The sequence below is a fragment of the Physcomitrium patens genome, chromosome 1 (genome assembly GCF_059467195.1).
Source record: "Physcomitrium patens ecotype Gransden chromosome 1, ASM5946719v1, whole genome shotgun sequence".
In the NCBI taxonomy this organism is placed as follows: Eukaryota; Viridiplantae; Streptophyta; class Bryopsida; order Funariales; family Funariaceae; genus Physcomitrium; species Physcomitrium patens.
The window spans coordinates 2514311-2530451 of NC_143410.1; positions in this window are offsets into that span (position 1 = coordinate 2514311).

Below are 16141 nucleotides of genomic sequence, written 5' to 3' on the forward strand. Positions count from 1 at the left end.
ATTTTCAATATTATTAGAACTCCATCAAATCTTGTTATTCTTGGTCTTTCCTGATTGGAAAAGCATAACCCATCCATAGATTGGAAGTTGCGGAAGATGACCTTTTCCACAAAACCACCTAAGAGCAAGCCTAGTAAAAAATTCCGAATAGAAAAATCCTTATTTATTAGAGCAAGTGCATTTATAAGATCGTCCAAGAAAAACCACACTGTTTGTCATTTATGCAGCTCCAACTACCACAGAGAAGATCTTGACAGCAAGTAAGGATTTTAAAGACATGTTTCAAAAGAAAAATGCTGACATGCTACCGGAACTCAGACCATATGATTGCACCATAGACTTACAAGAATGAGTACAACCGCCTTTTGGCCCAATCTACAATCTATCGCAGACGGAGTTGGCGGAGTTGCGAAAGTACATCGACAAGAATCTAGCCAAGAACTTCATCCGTCATTCAAAATCGTCAGCTGGAGCACCCATCTTATTTGTGAAGAAGAAAGATGGCTCATTGCGGATGTGCGTGGACTATCGAGGCTTCAATAAGGTAACAAAGAAGAATCGTTACCCGTTACCCTTGATTTCTGGTCTCTTAGAACAACTTGGACGTGCAAGGATCTTTACAAAAATTGATCTAAGGGGAGCTTACAACCTCGTACGAATCAAGGAAGGAGATGAGTGGAAGACAGCGTTCCGTACAAGGTATGGCCATTTTGAGTATAATGTCATGCCTTTTGGTCTTACCAATGCTCCAGCGGTCTTTCAACATATGATAAATGACATTTTCCGAGAGTACCTTGATGATTTTGTTATCATCTATTTAGATGATATTTTGATATTCTCCAAAAATGAAAAAGAGCATGAAACGTACGTTCGTTTGGTCTTCAAGAAACTACGCGAGCGAGGACTATATGCCAAGTTGGAGAAGTGTTTATTTCACCAAATAGAGATGGAGTTTTTGGGGTTCGTTGCGACTACGGAAGGCTTGAAGATGGATCCTAAGAAGGTGGAAGCAATCGTGTCTTGGGAGGTTTTGAAGACAGTGAGAGATTGTCATGGACACAAAATAGAGCCTTGAAATCTAACAAGAAGTTCAAAAAGAAGTGGCAGAACTAGATTAAACAGATGAGTACAAGAACAACACCAAAAAGGTGAGCTAGAACTCCAAGAGATGTGTTGTCGAGACTGAAGAACTCTTCAGCCTCGATCCCTATATATACTCCTATTTAGGAAGCTTCTCAAACTACTTCTATTAAATAGGAAGCTTCTAGAAGGTTCCAAAGGCTTCCTTTCTAGAAGGTTCTAGAAACTTCTCGAGCTACTTCTATTAACTAGGAAGCTTCTAGAAAGTTCCAAGGGATTCTTTTCTAGAAGCTTCTAGAAACTTCTCTTCTAGAAGATTCTAGAGACTTCCTTTCTAGAAGCTTCTAGAAACTTCTCTCTAAAAGGTTCCAGAGGCTTTTCTTCTAGAAGGTTCCAAAGGCTTGTTTTCTAGATGGTTCTAGAAACTTCTCTCTAGAAAGTTCTAAGGAATATGTCCCTAACATCACCCCTTCTTTTAGCTTCGAGGTCTCTGAGAAGCAATGTTGTTGATCAGTACCAACGCAAGAAAATAAAGATCTGTCGCATAACTTCTGCTATGAACTCCAACTGTTGTTCACGAGGCAAGTGGTTCATCGACCCTTGAAGCCAACGGTAGTGGCCCACGCCTTCGACTTCTGACTAAGCATGAAATTCCCTGTCCTCATTGTGAAATTGTCCTACAAACACGTTGTCGTGTTGTAACACGAGTATACAGTGAAAATAAAAAAGAAAGGGGAATTTTATTAATATTCAGTTACCTCGAATATTAAGAGCATCGACCAACTCCAGTACAAATACTGAGTGGTCAGGTTCAGTCACTCCGTTACAGTCAGCCGGGGCATACTGAAATGCTCCATTCGATTCCAATAACGGAAGTCAGCAGGAAGAGAAGGACCAATTCACACGACGGGTTCGAGGAGCCAATTGGATCCAATTTCGAGAATCCAATCCGGGTCCTCTTACCCAATATGAGACCTGTATTGGTGGGGCAATCCAATGCAGTCTAGTTACGGAAAAATCCAGGTCTTACTACGGGCCTCAGCCAGTCTGACGCGAAGACCAATTTGACCCAATTACGTGAGCATCCAGGTTACTACGGGCATCTTATCCAATATGGGACCTGAATTGGTCGGGCGACTCAATGTGGTCCCAATTACGGGGTTTCGATTCTGTTTCGGGCTGTCCTGTTCTTTGTGCCGTTTCAGAGAACGTTGTTTACGATAAATGGATCTCTTAAAAGTAAAAACGGAGGAGAAGGCCTTGATGACGTGAGCCAATTTGGGATCTAAGCTCTGACGGTGGGAGCCGATTTCGGATCAAAGATGGAAGATTGAAGAAATTCAGAGGATAAGGTTAGGGGAATCGGGGGGGGGAGCTAGTTTTCAAGCTTTTGCAAGGTTACCAGTTCGGGTTTCATTAGAGGTTTTTTGAAGATCAAGGGAATTAGAGAGAGGAGCTTCATGCTTCGGGTCGGGGAAGAAAAGACATAGAATTTGGATTTATCTTCTTCGTAGAGTTTTGGGAAGACTGAGGCAATCGCTGCTGAAGTCAGTGTTGTAATGGTGAATCAGGATTTTTCAATGAAGTGGGTTTGAATACTCTTGACTGTTTTGTAAAATCGAGTTATGTCTGTGATTGAAGGATTAAAGAGGTGTCTATAGGATTGAGTATGCGGAGTAAATGAAATTTATTGGGTTAATCTAACAAGACAGTCAGTGGATACAAGATCATAAGTACAAAGGGGTATTGAAGATTAACAGTTTGGGTTGTTCGGGGTTCTCTGTAACGTCTAGAGACCTACCGGCTGGGGCAAAAAAAAAAAAAAAAAAAGACTTCAACAAGCAGTCAAAGAGCATCCGTATAGATTTACGGTACATTATTGCAGTCGTTTATATTCCAGCAGTCAAAAACTGATAGACTGCTTGACTATCGGCGAATCTCCATACTACCTTCTACAGCCAGATGCCCGGCGCGTTCTCGAGCAGGAAAGCACGTAATACGACATAAGTGGTGAACCCGACGTGAAAGCATGAGGTGGAAGGTATTGGATTTCGGTTGATTTTATCTTTATTTTTATGGAAAACGAAAATAAAAATTTTGAAGGATTTTTGGGAGAAGTTTCTGGTGGTGAGTCTTCTAAAGGACAAGGTATGCACATGGATCCGTCTATTGCTAGTTTGTTTCAAGCCTTCTCATTGTCAATGCAGCAACAGCAAAGCAATGATCGAAAGGAAGCTTTGGCAACCAAAGCATTGCAAGCAGTGGTCAATAAAATTGATCAATTTGATGGGAGGAATATTTCAAGGTATTTAAGATGTTATGTTCGTGAAATGGAATTAAATCGGGTTTCTGAGAAGAAAATGGTTGTACTATTTGGACTTGCCACGATACTGGAGATAAGGGACCACATTACATCGATTACGGATCGTTGTGGGAATTCATGGGAGGATTTTTCACATGCATTGAAAGACGAATATTTCTTGGAAGATGCTGATCGTGTTACTAAGAAGCTGTTTCTGGGATGGATTGAACGGCCTAATAAGAATTTGCAAGCAACAGAGCTACTAAGGGAATCTGAAAGGCAGTACTCTCAATTATCGAAGGTAGAAAAATTGACATTGGAGCCGAACAAAGTTGATCTATTTCTTCAAGTTGCTGATGGAGAATTGCAAGAGAAATTAGAACTCCTTCTTGAAGACAAAGAAGAAGATGAAAGATTGACAATGAAGTGGAAGAACGTTGAAGATGTGGTGGGGTTGCTTACAAAAAAAGAAAGGAGGAAGGATAGGAGCAATATTCCAAAAACAGTACAAGCACCCAAAGCTCCAGTACGTACAACACCACCGACAATGCCTACAGTTCAACCTTCGACATCCTTGTCAAAGAAAGCAGATATGGGTATGGAAGAAATTATATGAGGAATGCGAGATCTTCAAATCAAATTGGCAAGACTTGAAGAGAATACTTCTATAAACAATTCGAAGAATGTTTCAAAACAAGGATATGTACAAAGATGCATTTGGTGTGATGATGCTTCACACATTAGAAAAGATTGCAATGAATTTAATAATATGATACGGCAGGGAATTATTTGCTGGAAAGATGGGAAGATAGCATTGAAAGATAGGGAGGATCTTCTTCAAACCAATTTTGGCAAGGAAGGAATGAGAGCATTGGTTTAAGATTACTTAAAAGAGCATGAAACAGTAGTACGAGAAAGTGCAAGTTATGGTGCTAGAGTAGATGATGAAATTGGTGGAATTACGGAAACTAGTGAGTTTTGGGCTTCTGCCATTTTTACAATGCAAGAAGGGAAATTACCTCGAGAAGCGTTATTGAGAACTGCAGCTACAATACAAGGAAGAACAGGTTGAGAGGATCCTGTTGAGTCTCTTTCAGTTCATGCATATATTGCTAAGAGCCAACATGAAGCTTTGATGGAAGAAAAAAGACGAGGAAATTTTGATGATACTAGAGAAGGAAATTCTTTTAAGAGGCAAACTCGAGGAGACAAGGCTCGGGAGGCAGCTTCACAAGAATTGCCTGTAAAGGATACCTCAGCATCATTGGGAGAAAAAACAACGGAGACAAAAGATAAGGGCAAATCAATAGCTTATAAGCTACTTTCTGACATTGAAGCGGCAACAAATTTGAAAGGAGTGTTGGAAGAACGTATATTAAACGCTAAGGTAGAATTTACATTGAAAGAAGTCTTGGGAATTGCAAAGAAGGAGTTTCATGATGTTATCATTGACAACATTAAGCGAAAGAGGCAATTAATGAGCGAAACTAGAATGAGTCATGCTATTGATGCAAGAATATGTAGAGATGAAGAAGAGGTTGATATTGGTTATAAGCAACCAACAAATGAAAAGATAGGTATAATCAGCGAGTACATTTCGAAGATTCTAGTGACAAGGAAATGGAAACTTTGAGCCATTATACTCGAAAGCATTGGGCAAGGGCAACTACTGAGGTATTGGTGAAGGTAGGAGATATAGAAGAACCAATAGTTGCTTTGATGGACCATGGTTCTGAAATAAATCTCATGTCTAAAGATCTTTATAAGAAGCAAAAATGGCCAATTGATATGGAACATGGATGGGCAATACGAGCAGCTAATAACACACGAGGCGAATTATATGGAGCTTGTCCAGATGTCAAAATTCGGATTGGGGATGTTGCTACGGAGCAACATTTCTTCGTTCAAGATACAAAATCTTATCCGTTGATTTTAGGACAACCTTATATCACGGCAACACGGATGGAAATAAAAGTACTTGACGATGGTTCTGCTTATGCAAGGATACGGAGCGAAGATGGGAGGAAAGTTGTACAATTTCTAACAGTACCTCCTAACCATGAACGGAATCGAGATAGGTTGAGGGAGAAACCATTGCCAAAGATTGTTGAAGGATTTAAGGATTTTGGGGAGGTACCACTGTAAAGCGAGATTATGGAGGTACAAAAGAGGAGGTACTCTCGCAAGATAAAGGTGCCTTTGATGCGAGTTTTATTGGTATATTGGAGAATGGAAATATTATGTATAAGAAAGTTGATGATTTTAAAAGAAAAGAAAGAAAAATATTATATGATATTGAAGGACAATTACGCAACATAGGTACATTGCAAGATGATGAGAGGATTTTGGATATTTATGAAGAAAATGGACTGGAAGATTCATTGGAATTGATTACATCTATTGGGTTAGGGGATAATGATAAGATTGTTGAGATTCATGCGAGAGAGGTTTATACCATGCTTGAATCTTTTCAAGCACCAGAAGTCACAGTAGAGACGAGATATAAAACGGCAGATAAGAAGGTAAAGCCTGTTGCCGGACTATTACCAAAGGATTCTAAAGAACAAATGGGAGAAGCATGAAAAGAAGCAAGTTTAAGAGATCCAATGACTATTGGACATCAGTTTACTGAAGAAACTTTTGAAGAATTGAAGATTGGTTCTGATGGTTCTTTATTGCCGGAGGAAATTACTTGCTTCAAAAAGATGTTGGCTAAACAAGGTAGATCGTTTGCCTTCGAATCTCATGAAATTGGGTGTGTGGATCCAAATATTATAACACCTATGGTTATCTTCACTGCACCGCATGTACCTTGGAATCTAAGACTGATTCCAGTACCAAGGGCACATTTACCTAAATTGGTGGAACTATTGAAAGACAAGATAAAGATGAAAATATTAGAACCTTCATTTGTGCCGTATTCTAGTCGATGGTTTACGGTACCTAAGAAGAATGGGTCACTATGGTTTATTCAAGATATGCAGCCGGTGAATGCTGTAACTGTCAGGAATGCAGGAATTGGACCTATTGTGGATGAATTTGCTGAGGCGTTTGCTGGAAGGGCGATCTATTCAATGGGTGATTTGTATTCAGGTTATGATCAATTTCAACTTACCGAAGGAAGTAGAGATATGACAACGATGAGGACACCGCTTGGATTGGTTAGAATGTGCACTCTTCTTCAAGGCGCGACCAACTCAGTTGCGCATATGATGAATGGGATGAATAAGGTATTGAGAGATTTTATTCCGAAAAAGACTATGCCTTTTCTGGATGATGTTCCTATAAAAGGGTGTAGAGAAGGAGACAAGGATGAAACTTTAGATACGAGGGGGTGTCGCAGATATGTTGTTGATAATATACAAGATTGTGAAAAGATTTTAACTCGGCTTGGAGAAGTTCATCTTACATTATCGGGAATGAAGTCCGTATTTGGAGTGCGAGAGGTTGTAATTATTGGACATTTATGCGGATCTTACGGAAGAAAACCAGATCCGACTAAAATTGATGCAATTGGAAGGATGAAAGACGATTGTGGTTCTTTAACAGAGATTCGCAGGTTTTTGGGTGCATGTGTATTTTATCGAATCTGGATCCCTCATTTTGCTCACATAGCGGATCCATTATATGAACTGTTATGCAAGGGTTACTGATTTGAACGGTAAGAAAGGCATATTCAGGCAATACAAAGATTGAAGAAATTATTGATGTCACCTCTAATATTGAGGAAGGTTGATTATAAGTGTAATAGACCAATAATTCTTACTGTAGACGCTAGTCCAATTGCCGTTGGATGGGCTGTGGGTCAAGATGATTCGAATGGGAGTAGATTTGCAATTCGATTTGGAGCTAAAGTTTTAAGTATTCGTCAGCGTGCATATTCGCAAGTCAAAAGAGAACTTTGGGGAGTCGTTTCGGCTATGAAAGCTGAAAAGGACTATTTGATTGGGGCAGTAGTAGTAATTGAAACAGATTGCTTGCCATTGCTTGGAATGATTATTAACTGTTCAACGCCAGATATTGCAATGTTGAGATGGATTGCTTATATTAAGTCACTAAATCCAAAATTTAAGCATATCACTGGAAAGGATAATTTAGTAGCAGACATGCTATTTCGAGCAAGATACGAGAGGGAGGACGAAATGGTTGAAGACATTGATGATGTCGGATTGAAATTCTATTCAATATCAAATCTCAACAGAGGAGACAAGCTATTTCTTGAAGAATCTTATGAAGGAGAATTATTGGATATTGGTCATTATTTGAATACCTTGTCTAAGCAGGGAAATTGGTCTACAGAAAAATTCAAACAAATAAGAAAAAAAGCATATGGATTTTTACTTCGAGATGGATTCTTATGGAAGAGACTGAAGAAAGGAATTGGAATGCCACAACGAGTGATAGGCAAAAGGGAAGAAAAACTAAAATTATTAAAGGAGTTTCATGATAGTTTATGGGCAGGGCATAGAGGAATCTAGGCTACTCTTGCTAAACTCAAGGAACGATATTGGTGGAAAAATATGTATCGAGATGTGCTCTCATTTGTAGAGTCATGTGAAATCTGTCAATCGTTTTCTAATATCCGACATCGAGATGGTCTTCATCCTACGTATCCTCTGGCTATTCATTTTAAATGGGTTGTTGATTTGGTTATTATGCCAGTTGGGTTATGGCAGATGAGATATTTGGTTTTAGCTTGTGAAGATTTATCAAATCAAGTAGAAGGAAGAGCATTGAAGACAAAATCTACAGAGGGGATTTGTAGGTTTTTGCTTGAAGATGTCATTTGCCGTTACGGGTGCATAGGAAAAATCATTGGAGATCGTGGAGAATTAAATGCACAAGAAGCTCGTAAGTTCTTTGAAAAATGTGGAGTTAAACTATCACTGACTACTACTTATAATCCAGAAGGGAATGCGAAAAGCGAACGCGGTCACCCGCCGATTGTGAAAGCATTGGTTAAAGCTTGTAATGGGAAGGTTAAAGAGTGGCCACGGCTTTTGTCATTTGCATTATGGGCTGATCGAACAACACATAGTTCGGTGATAGGATATATGCCAATAGAACTTATGACAGGTCAAAAACCAATTATGCCGATTGAAGAAAAGGTACTTACTTGGAGTATGCTACCATGGGAAGATGGATTGACAAGAGAAGAACTTCTGGCTATTAGGATTCGATAATTGGAGCAAAAAACGGAAGATGTCCAAATAGCATTGGAGAGGTTAAAAAGAGCAAGGTTACAAAACAAGGTGCGATTTGATAAGCAACATCGATTGAGAGCAAAAGCAATCGAATAAGATGATTGGGTACTTGTTTATGACAATAGTCTAGATAATCAATATAGTACTTTGCGGAAATTTTCAAAACGTTGGTTTGGACCATATGTTGTAACAACTGTTCATGATAATGCGACTTACTCATTACGGGAGTTAGATGGTACAAAATTGAAAATACCAATTGCAGGGAAGCAAGTAAAAATATTTAAACGAAGACACGCAGAGATGAATATGGAAGACCTTAATGAAGGTACAGAGATTCCGCAGCAAGAAGATGAAAGTGATTTGGATAATGAAGGTGACGAAGACGAATTGGACAAAGAAGTAGAGAATATATTCTGAATCAAACAGCAATTGGGTAAATTGGTGCATACCGGAGGATGCACAGGTTCAGAGGGGGTGGATGTCGTGTTGTAACACGAGTATACAGTGAAAATAAAAAAGAAAGGGGAATTTTATTAATATTCAGTTACCTCGAATATTAGGAGCATCGACCAACTCCAGTACAAATACTGAGTGGTCAGGTTCAGTCACTCCGTTACAGTCAGCCGAGGCATATTGAAATGCTCCATTCGATTCCAATAACGGAAGTCAGCAGGAAGAGAAGGACCAATTCACACGACGAGTTCGAGGAGCCAATTGGATCCAATTTCGAGAATCCAATCCGGGTCCTCTTACCCAATATGAGACCTGTATTGGTGGGGCAACCCAATGCAGTCTAGTTACGGAAAAATCCAGGTCTTACTACGGGCCTCAACCAGTCTGACGCGAAGACCAATTTGACACAATTACGTGAGCATCTAGGTTACTACGGGCATCTTATCCAATATGGGACCTGAATTGGTTGGGCGACTTAATGTGGTCCCGATTACGGGGTTTCGATTCTGTTTCGGGCTGTCCTGTTCTCTGTGCCGTTTCAGAGAACGTTGTTTACGATAAATGGATCTCTTAAAAGTAAAAACGGAAGAGAAGACCTTGATGACTTGAGCCAATTTCGGATCTAAGCTCTGACGGCGGGAGCCAATTCCGGATCTAAGATGGAAGATTGAAGAAATTCAGAGGAAAAGGTTAGGGGAATTGGGGGGGGGAGCTAGTTTTCAAGCTTTTGCAAGGTTACCAGTTTGGGTTTCATTGGAGGTTTTTTGAAGATCAAGGGAATTAGAGAGAGGAGCTTCATGCTTCGGGTCGGGGAAGAAAAGACATAGAATTTGGATTTATCTTCTTCGTAGAGTTTTGGGAAGACTGAGGCAATCGCTGCTGAAGTCAGTGTTGTAATGGTGAATCAGGATTTTTCAATGAAGTGGGTTTGAATACTCTTGACTGTTTTGTAAAATCGAGTTATGTCTGTGATTGAAGGATTAAAGAGGTGTCTATAGGATTGAGTATGCGGAGTAAATGAAATTTATTGGGTTAATCTAACGGGACAGTCAGTAGATACAAGATCGTAAGTACAAAGGGGTATTGAAGATTAACAGTTTGGGTTGTTCGGGGTTCTCTGTAACGTCTAGAGACCTACTGGTTGGGGCAAAAAAAAAAAAAAAAAAAAAAAAGACTTCAACAAGCAGTCGAAGAGCATCCGTATAGATTTACGGTACATTATTACAGTCGTTTATATTCCAGCAGTCAAAAATTGATAGACTGCTTGACTATCGGCGAATCTCCATACTACCTTCTACAACCAGATGCCCGGCGCGTTCTCGAGCAGGAAAGCACGTAATATGACAACGCCTTCTGGTTGACCATCGTAAGCAGGCTCGATCTCAAATACGATCACCAGTGATCGGTTACTTGGTATCCTCCGTCATCGTCGTGGTACATGTAGTTCTTCATCTCGGGATCGCCTTCGTGAGCTACTCGGTTGCGATACTCTGACTGGCATAGTATCTATCTCTTGGCTATCCATATCAAAAGACCAAACTACGATCTATCTTGGAGAAAATAACTACATCAACTATGAATTTAACTGGTGCTCTCCCCTTTTCTTATATTGTTGGGAGAACAAGCTTCAGAAAGAAGCTATCATCAAATTGATTTAGGTTTATCAGGATGTCGTTGATGAAACTCCTGTATCTTTTGTGGCGCATTCGTAAGATTTTCAGCTGGCTCCCACGTTCACTCATTAATGTCATAGCCGCACCAATGAACAAGATATTCTAACTTTCTCCACCTTCGCCGTGAATCCAATACCTTTTCAACCTTGTATTCTTCGTGGTTCTCGATTTCAATACTAGGTGGTGGACATTGCACTCTTCCAGAAAAAGATGACTCTCGATAAGGTTCCAACAGAGAAACATGAAAGAATGGATGTACCTTCATAGAAGCCGGTAACTCCAGCCGGTATGCCACTGGATTAATTTGCTTCTGGATGATAAATGGTCCCAATCTTCGATAGTCCAACTTATCACATGGTCGCTTGGTCTTGATATTTCGTCGAAGAAGCCAGGCTTTATCTCCAACTTTGAATGTAGGTGCTGGATTCCAAAATCAATCTGCAGACATCTTATAGGATTCTTGAGCGGATTGTAATTGAAGCTTCAACATAGTTTGAAGCTCTGATAGTTGCTTCGCAAATCTTTCAGCTGCTAGATTGTTATTTATTGACAGACTCAATAAATCAAGCTTTGGATGATACCCATAGTTCGAAAAGAATGGTGTTTGTTGAGTCGACGCATAGAGGGTGTTGTTATATGCAAACTCGGCTAGCGATAGATATGCAGTCCAATCGTCTTGCTGATAGTTGATACTGCATCGTAAGTACTGCTCCAAGACTTGGTTCACCCGTTCCGTTTGGCCATCAATTTGAGGATGAAAAGTTGAAGAAAGCTTGATATCCACCTTCAATATCCCAAAGAGAGATCTCCAAAACTTTGACACGAACTGGGTACCTCAATCTGATATGATATCATCTGGTAGTCCATGATATTGATACACATTATCGAGAAAGAGTCTTGCTGTGACTTCACTGGACGATGCCTTCTTACAAGGAACAAAGTGTGCCATCTTCGTAAGCCGATCTACCACGACAAAGATGCTGTCAAATGAGTTTGATGATGGCAAGTCCGTGATGAAGTCCATAGAAATTGAAGACCATGGTCGACGTGGAATTGGCAATGGCTGTAGAAGTCCATAAGGGTGATGCCGAGGATTCTTAGATCTTGAACAGATGTCACAAGAGAGGACAAAATCTTTCACATCCTTCCACATTTGAGGCCACCAAAAATCTCGGGAAATAAGCTCCAAGGTCTTATTGAATCCAAAATGTCCCGCAGTTGAAAAATCATGGCGAGATTGAAGAACTCGGAGTCGTGCTAGTCCTTTTGGAATGTACAATCGCTCTTCAAAGTATAAAAGATCTCCCTCCACCTTGAACTTGTCGTCATTGGTACGTTGCTTGATATCAATGGCTACTGAATCTTTAATGGTCATAGCACGTACCTGGTTTAGGAAGTCAGCATCAAATGATACAATAGTAGCACAAAGTTGAAATCTCTCTGGCTTCAATAACGTTGTACATTGTTGATCAAACGCTGCTTCTCCAGCCTTTGGTGCAAGATACGATCTCCTTGATAAAGCATCGGATAGTCCTTGCTGCCTTCCAAGTCGATAAGTGATAACAAAATCGAATCTAGATAGCGACATATTCCATCGAGCTTGACGCCGATTAAAAACTCGAGCCGTCATGAAATACTCCAAATTCTTGTGATCCGTATATATGGTTACTGGATGTGCAGCTCCTTCAAGAAAGTGATGCCATTCTTCGAAAGAATCCACTATAGCAAGAAGTTCCTTATCGTGGATCTCATAATTGATTTCAGCAGCAGAGAACTTCCGAGAATAGAATGCAACTAGATGGAGCTTCTTATCTTCACTCATTTGTGAAAGCACAGCTCCCAAAGCAAAATCAGAAGCATCAGTTGTACCAAAATTGGAGCTGTAGTAAATGTTGTCTTCAAATCTTGAAACGCCTTCTCCGCCAAAGGTCCCCATTCCAACTTATCCTTGCATGTTAATCGAGTGAGAGGAGCAGCAACTTGAGAATAATTCTTGATGAAGATCCGATAGAAGTTAGCAAAACCAAGAAAGCATTGTACGTCTCTAACCGTCTTCGGAACCTCCCAAGACATGATTGCTTCTACTTTCTTGGGGTCCATCTTCAAACCTTCTGTACTCGCAATGAACCCCAAAAATTCCATCTCTGTCTGGTGAAATAAACACTTTTTTAATTTGGCATATAATCCTCGCTTGCGTAGTTTCTCCAAGACCAAACGAACATGCTCCTCATGCTCTTCCTCGTTTTTAGAGAATATTAGAATATCGTCCAAGTAGATGACAACAAAATCGTCGAGGTGTTCTCAAAAGATGTCATTCATCATATGTTGGAAAACCACTGGAGCATTGGTAAGACCAAAAGGCATGACATTATATTCGAAATGACCATACCTTGTACGGAATGCTGTCTTCCACTCATCTCCTTCCTTGATTCATACGAGATTATAAGCTCTCCTTAGATCAATTTTTGTAAAGATCTTCGCACGTCCAAGTTATTCTAAGAGACTAGAAATCAAGGGTAATGGGTAACGATTTTTCTTTGTTACCTTGTTGAGGCCTCGATAGTCCACACACATCCGTAATGATCCATCTTTCTTCTTCACAAATAAGATGGGTGCTCCAGCTGATGATTTTGAATGACGAATGAAGTTCTTGGCTAGATTCTCATCGATGTACTTTCGTAACTCTGCCAACTCCGTTTGTGATAGATTGTAGATTGGGCCAAAAGGCGGTTGTGCTCCTTCTTGCAAGTCTATGGCACAATCATATGGTCGGTGTTCCGGTAGTATGTCGGCATTCTTCTTTTGAAACACGTCTTCAAAATCTTTATATTGCTCTGGTATACTTGCTGTTGAGATCTTCTCCTCGGTAGTTGGAGCCGCATAAATGACAAATGAAGTGCCTTCCTTAGATGATCTTATAAACGCTCTTGCTCCAATGAATAAGGATTTCTTTTTTCAAGGTTTTTTACTAGGTTTTTTCTTGGGTGGGTTTGTGAGAAAAGTCATCTTCCGCAACCTCCAATCTATCAATGGATTATGTTTTTTCAACCAAGAAAGACCAAGAATAATAGGATTTGATGGGGTTCTAATAATATTGAAAATAATATGACTACTATGGTCTTTAAACGTTACTTCTATAGGTTTTGATTCATGGGTGATGCTACCAGACAATAAAGGTCGTCCATCTATGACCTCAACATGAACAGGTTTTGATTTTTGTATTAAAGGGATCTTATGACGCTTTGCAAATTCTTCGTTTAAAAAACAAGCAGATGCTCCTGAGTCTAGTAGTGCTAAGGTTCTCAGTTTTTGAGGGCCGATAAACAGAGGATTGTAAAACAAAGTGCGGGTTGGGCAGAAAGAAAGGAACCTGATTGTTGTTGGGATATTTCATTGTCCAGCCGCACGGTTCCTACTGTGGCTGGGCATCCTTGTTTTCCTGAACAAATACTCCCCTAGTCTTGAGTATGCCTCGATTTTACTTTTTGGAGCAGTTTCTGACTTTGTGGCCTTCTCCACCACAATACAAGCATAAATTTTCCTCCATACGTCGCTTTTTTTCTTCTATAGTAAGAGATTTGATACGTACCGCATCAATTTGTATGTCTTCCACCTCTGAATGCAGATTCACACCGCTTGCCAACATAGTTGGAGCATGGCGAATTGTATGTTGTCTTGAGCGTTGATCTTGGCAACGTTGGAATAGGCGATTATCGCACTTCACAGCTTGGCTAATGGCTTCATTGAGCGTTCGTGGATTAGGAAGAGTTAACAGCAAATCCTTCACATCATCTCTTAAACCCCAATAGAATTGACTCATCAACGCTTCTTCATCCCAATTGATGTCGCATACTAATTGCTTGAAATCCGAAGCATAGACTAATGTAGAACGCATCCCTTGTCGTAGCGACCGGATCTTTATTGTAGCCCATCGAACCTTATCGTGTTCACCAAATGCTTCCGCAAATGCTTCCAAAAAGGTTTCGAAGTTGTTTAATATGGATGATCGTTTCTCAAACAAAGGAGCAAACCATGATAGAGCTTGTCTCGTAAGTAAGGTTCCAACAAGCCCAACACATGACTCCTCCGTTGGATATCGTTCGGGCTGTAAAACTGTTATCAACCTGATTTAATTGACGAATCCTCAAAACTTGGAACGTGTTCCATCAAACTTATCTGGAAGGCTAACTCGAGGCTCCTTATGTTGTAGAACTAGTGGTTCTTGTCGAACCTGAAGTAAAGTTGTTTCTCCAAGTGCCAAAATTTGAGGCTAGTGTAGTTTAGATTGTGCTATCCCAGATACTCCATCATTATGAAGCCTTGCCACCACTCCTTCAATCTCTGCAGTTCTTTGTGATAACGTAGCGAGGGCATTCATAATAGCATCTAACTTAGACTCTGAACTTTCTGTCATACTAATGTCTTGACCTCCGGCCATTCTAAAAGAAGGACAAAAATGACCCTATAAGAGGCAATATTGGTTTATAGGAGGGTAATCCACAACCTATAAAATGCCTTAAGAAATTCAAGAAGAGGGATAATCCACTCTCTCCAAGAAGAATAAGACTCCAATATTGTAACAGAAGAAGTATCAGTTTAGAGGAGGATAATCCGCAACTTCTAAAAAATGCTAGTATACCTTCAAGTAGAGGGATAATCTACACTCTACTAAGAAAGAACTAGCTCTGATATCTCAAGTTAGTGTAGTCTCGACAAACTGTCACGGACACAAAATACAGACTTGAAATCTAACAAGAAGTTCAAGAAGAAGTGACAGAACTAGATTAAACAGATGAGTACAAGAACAACACCAGAAAGGTGAGCTAGAACTCCAAGAGATGTGTTGTTGAGACTGAAGAACTCTTCAGCCTCGATCCCTATATATACTCCTACTTAGGAAGCTTCTCGAGCTACTTCTATTAACTAGGAAGCTTCTAGAAGGTTCCAAAGGCTTCCTTTCTAGAAGGTTCTAGAAACTTCTCGAGCTACTTCTATTAACTAGGAAGCTTCTAGAAAGTTCCAAGGGATTCTTTTCTAAAAGCTTCTAGAAACTTCTCTTCTAGAAGGTTCTAGAGACTTCCTTTTTAGAAGCTTCTAGAAACTTCTCTCTAAAAGGTTCCAGAGGCTTCTCTTCTAGAAGGTTCCAAAGGCTTGTTTTCTAGAAGGTTCTAGAAACTTCTCTCTAGAAAGTTCTAAGGAATATGTCCTTAACATTGTAAGGATGTTTTTAGAATTTCTTATTTCTTGAGTCTCACTATAGTATCTTTTATTATTAAAATGATTTTAAAATTGGAGTTGTTTTTTTTATATCTAGTTGTATATTCTCTTTATTTCTATTCTTATATTCTTTTTAAATTAGATAGTTGTGAGTATGTTCTTGATGTTTCTTACATAATGACTCTATTGATAGCAACTACATTACTATCAGC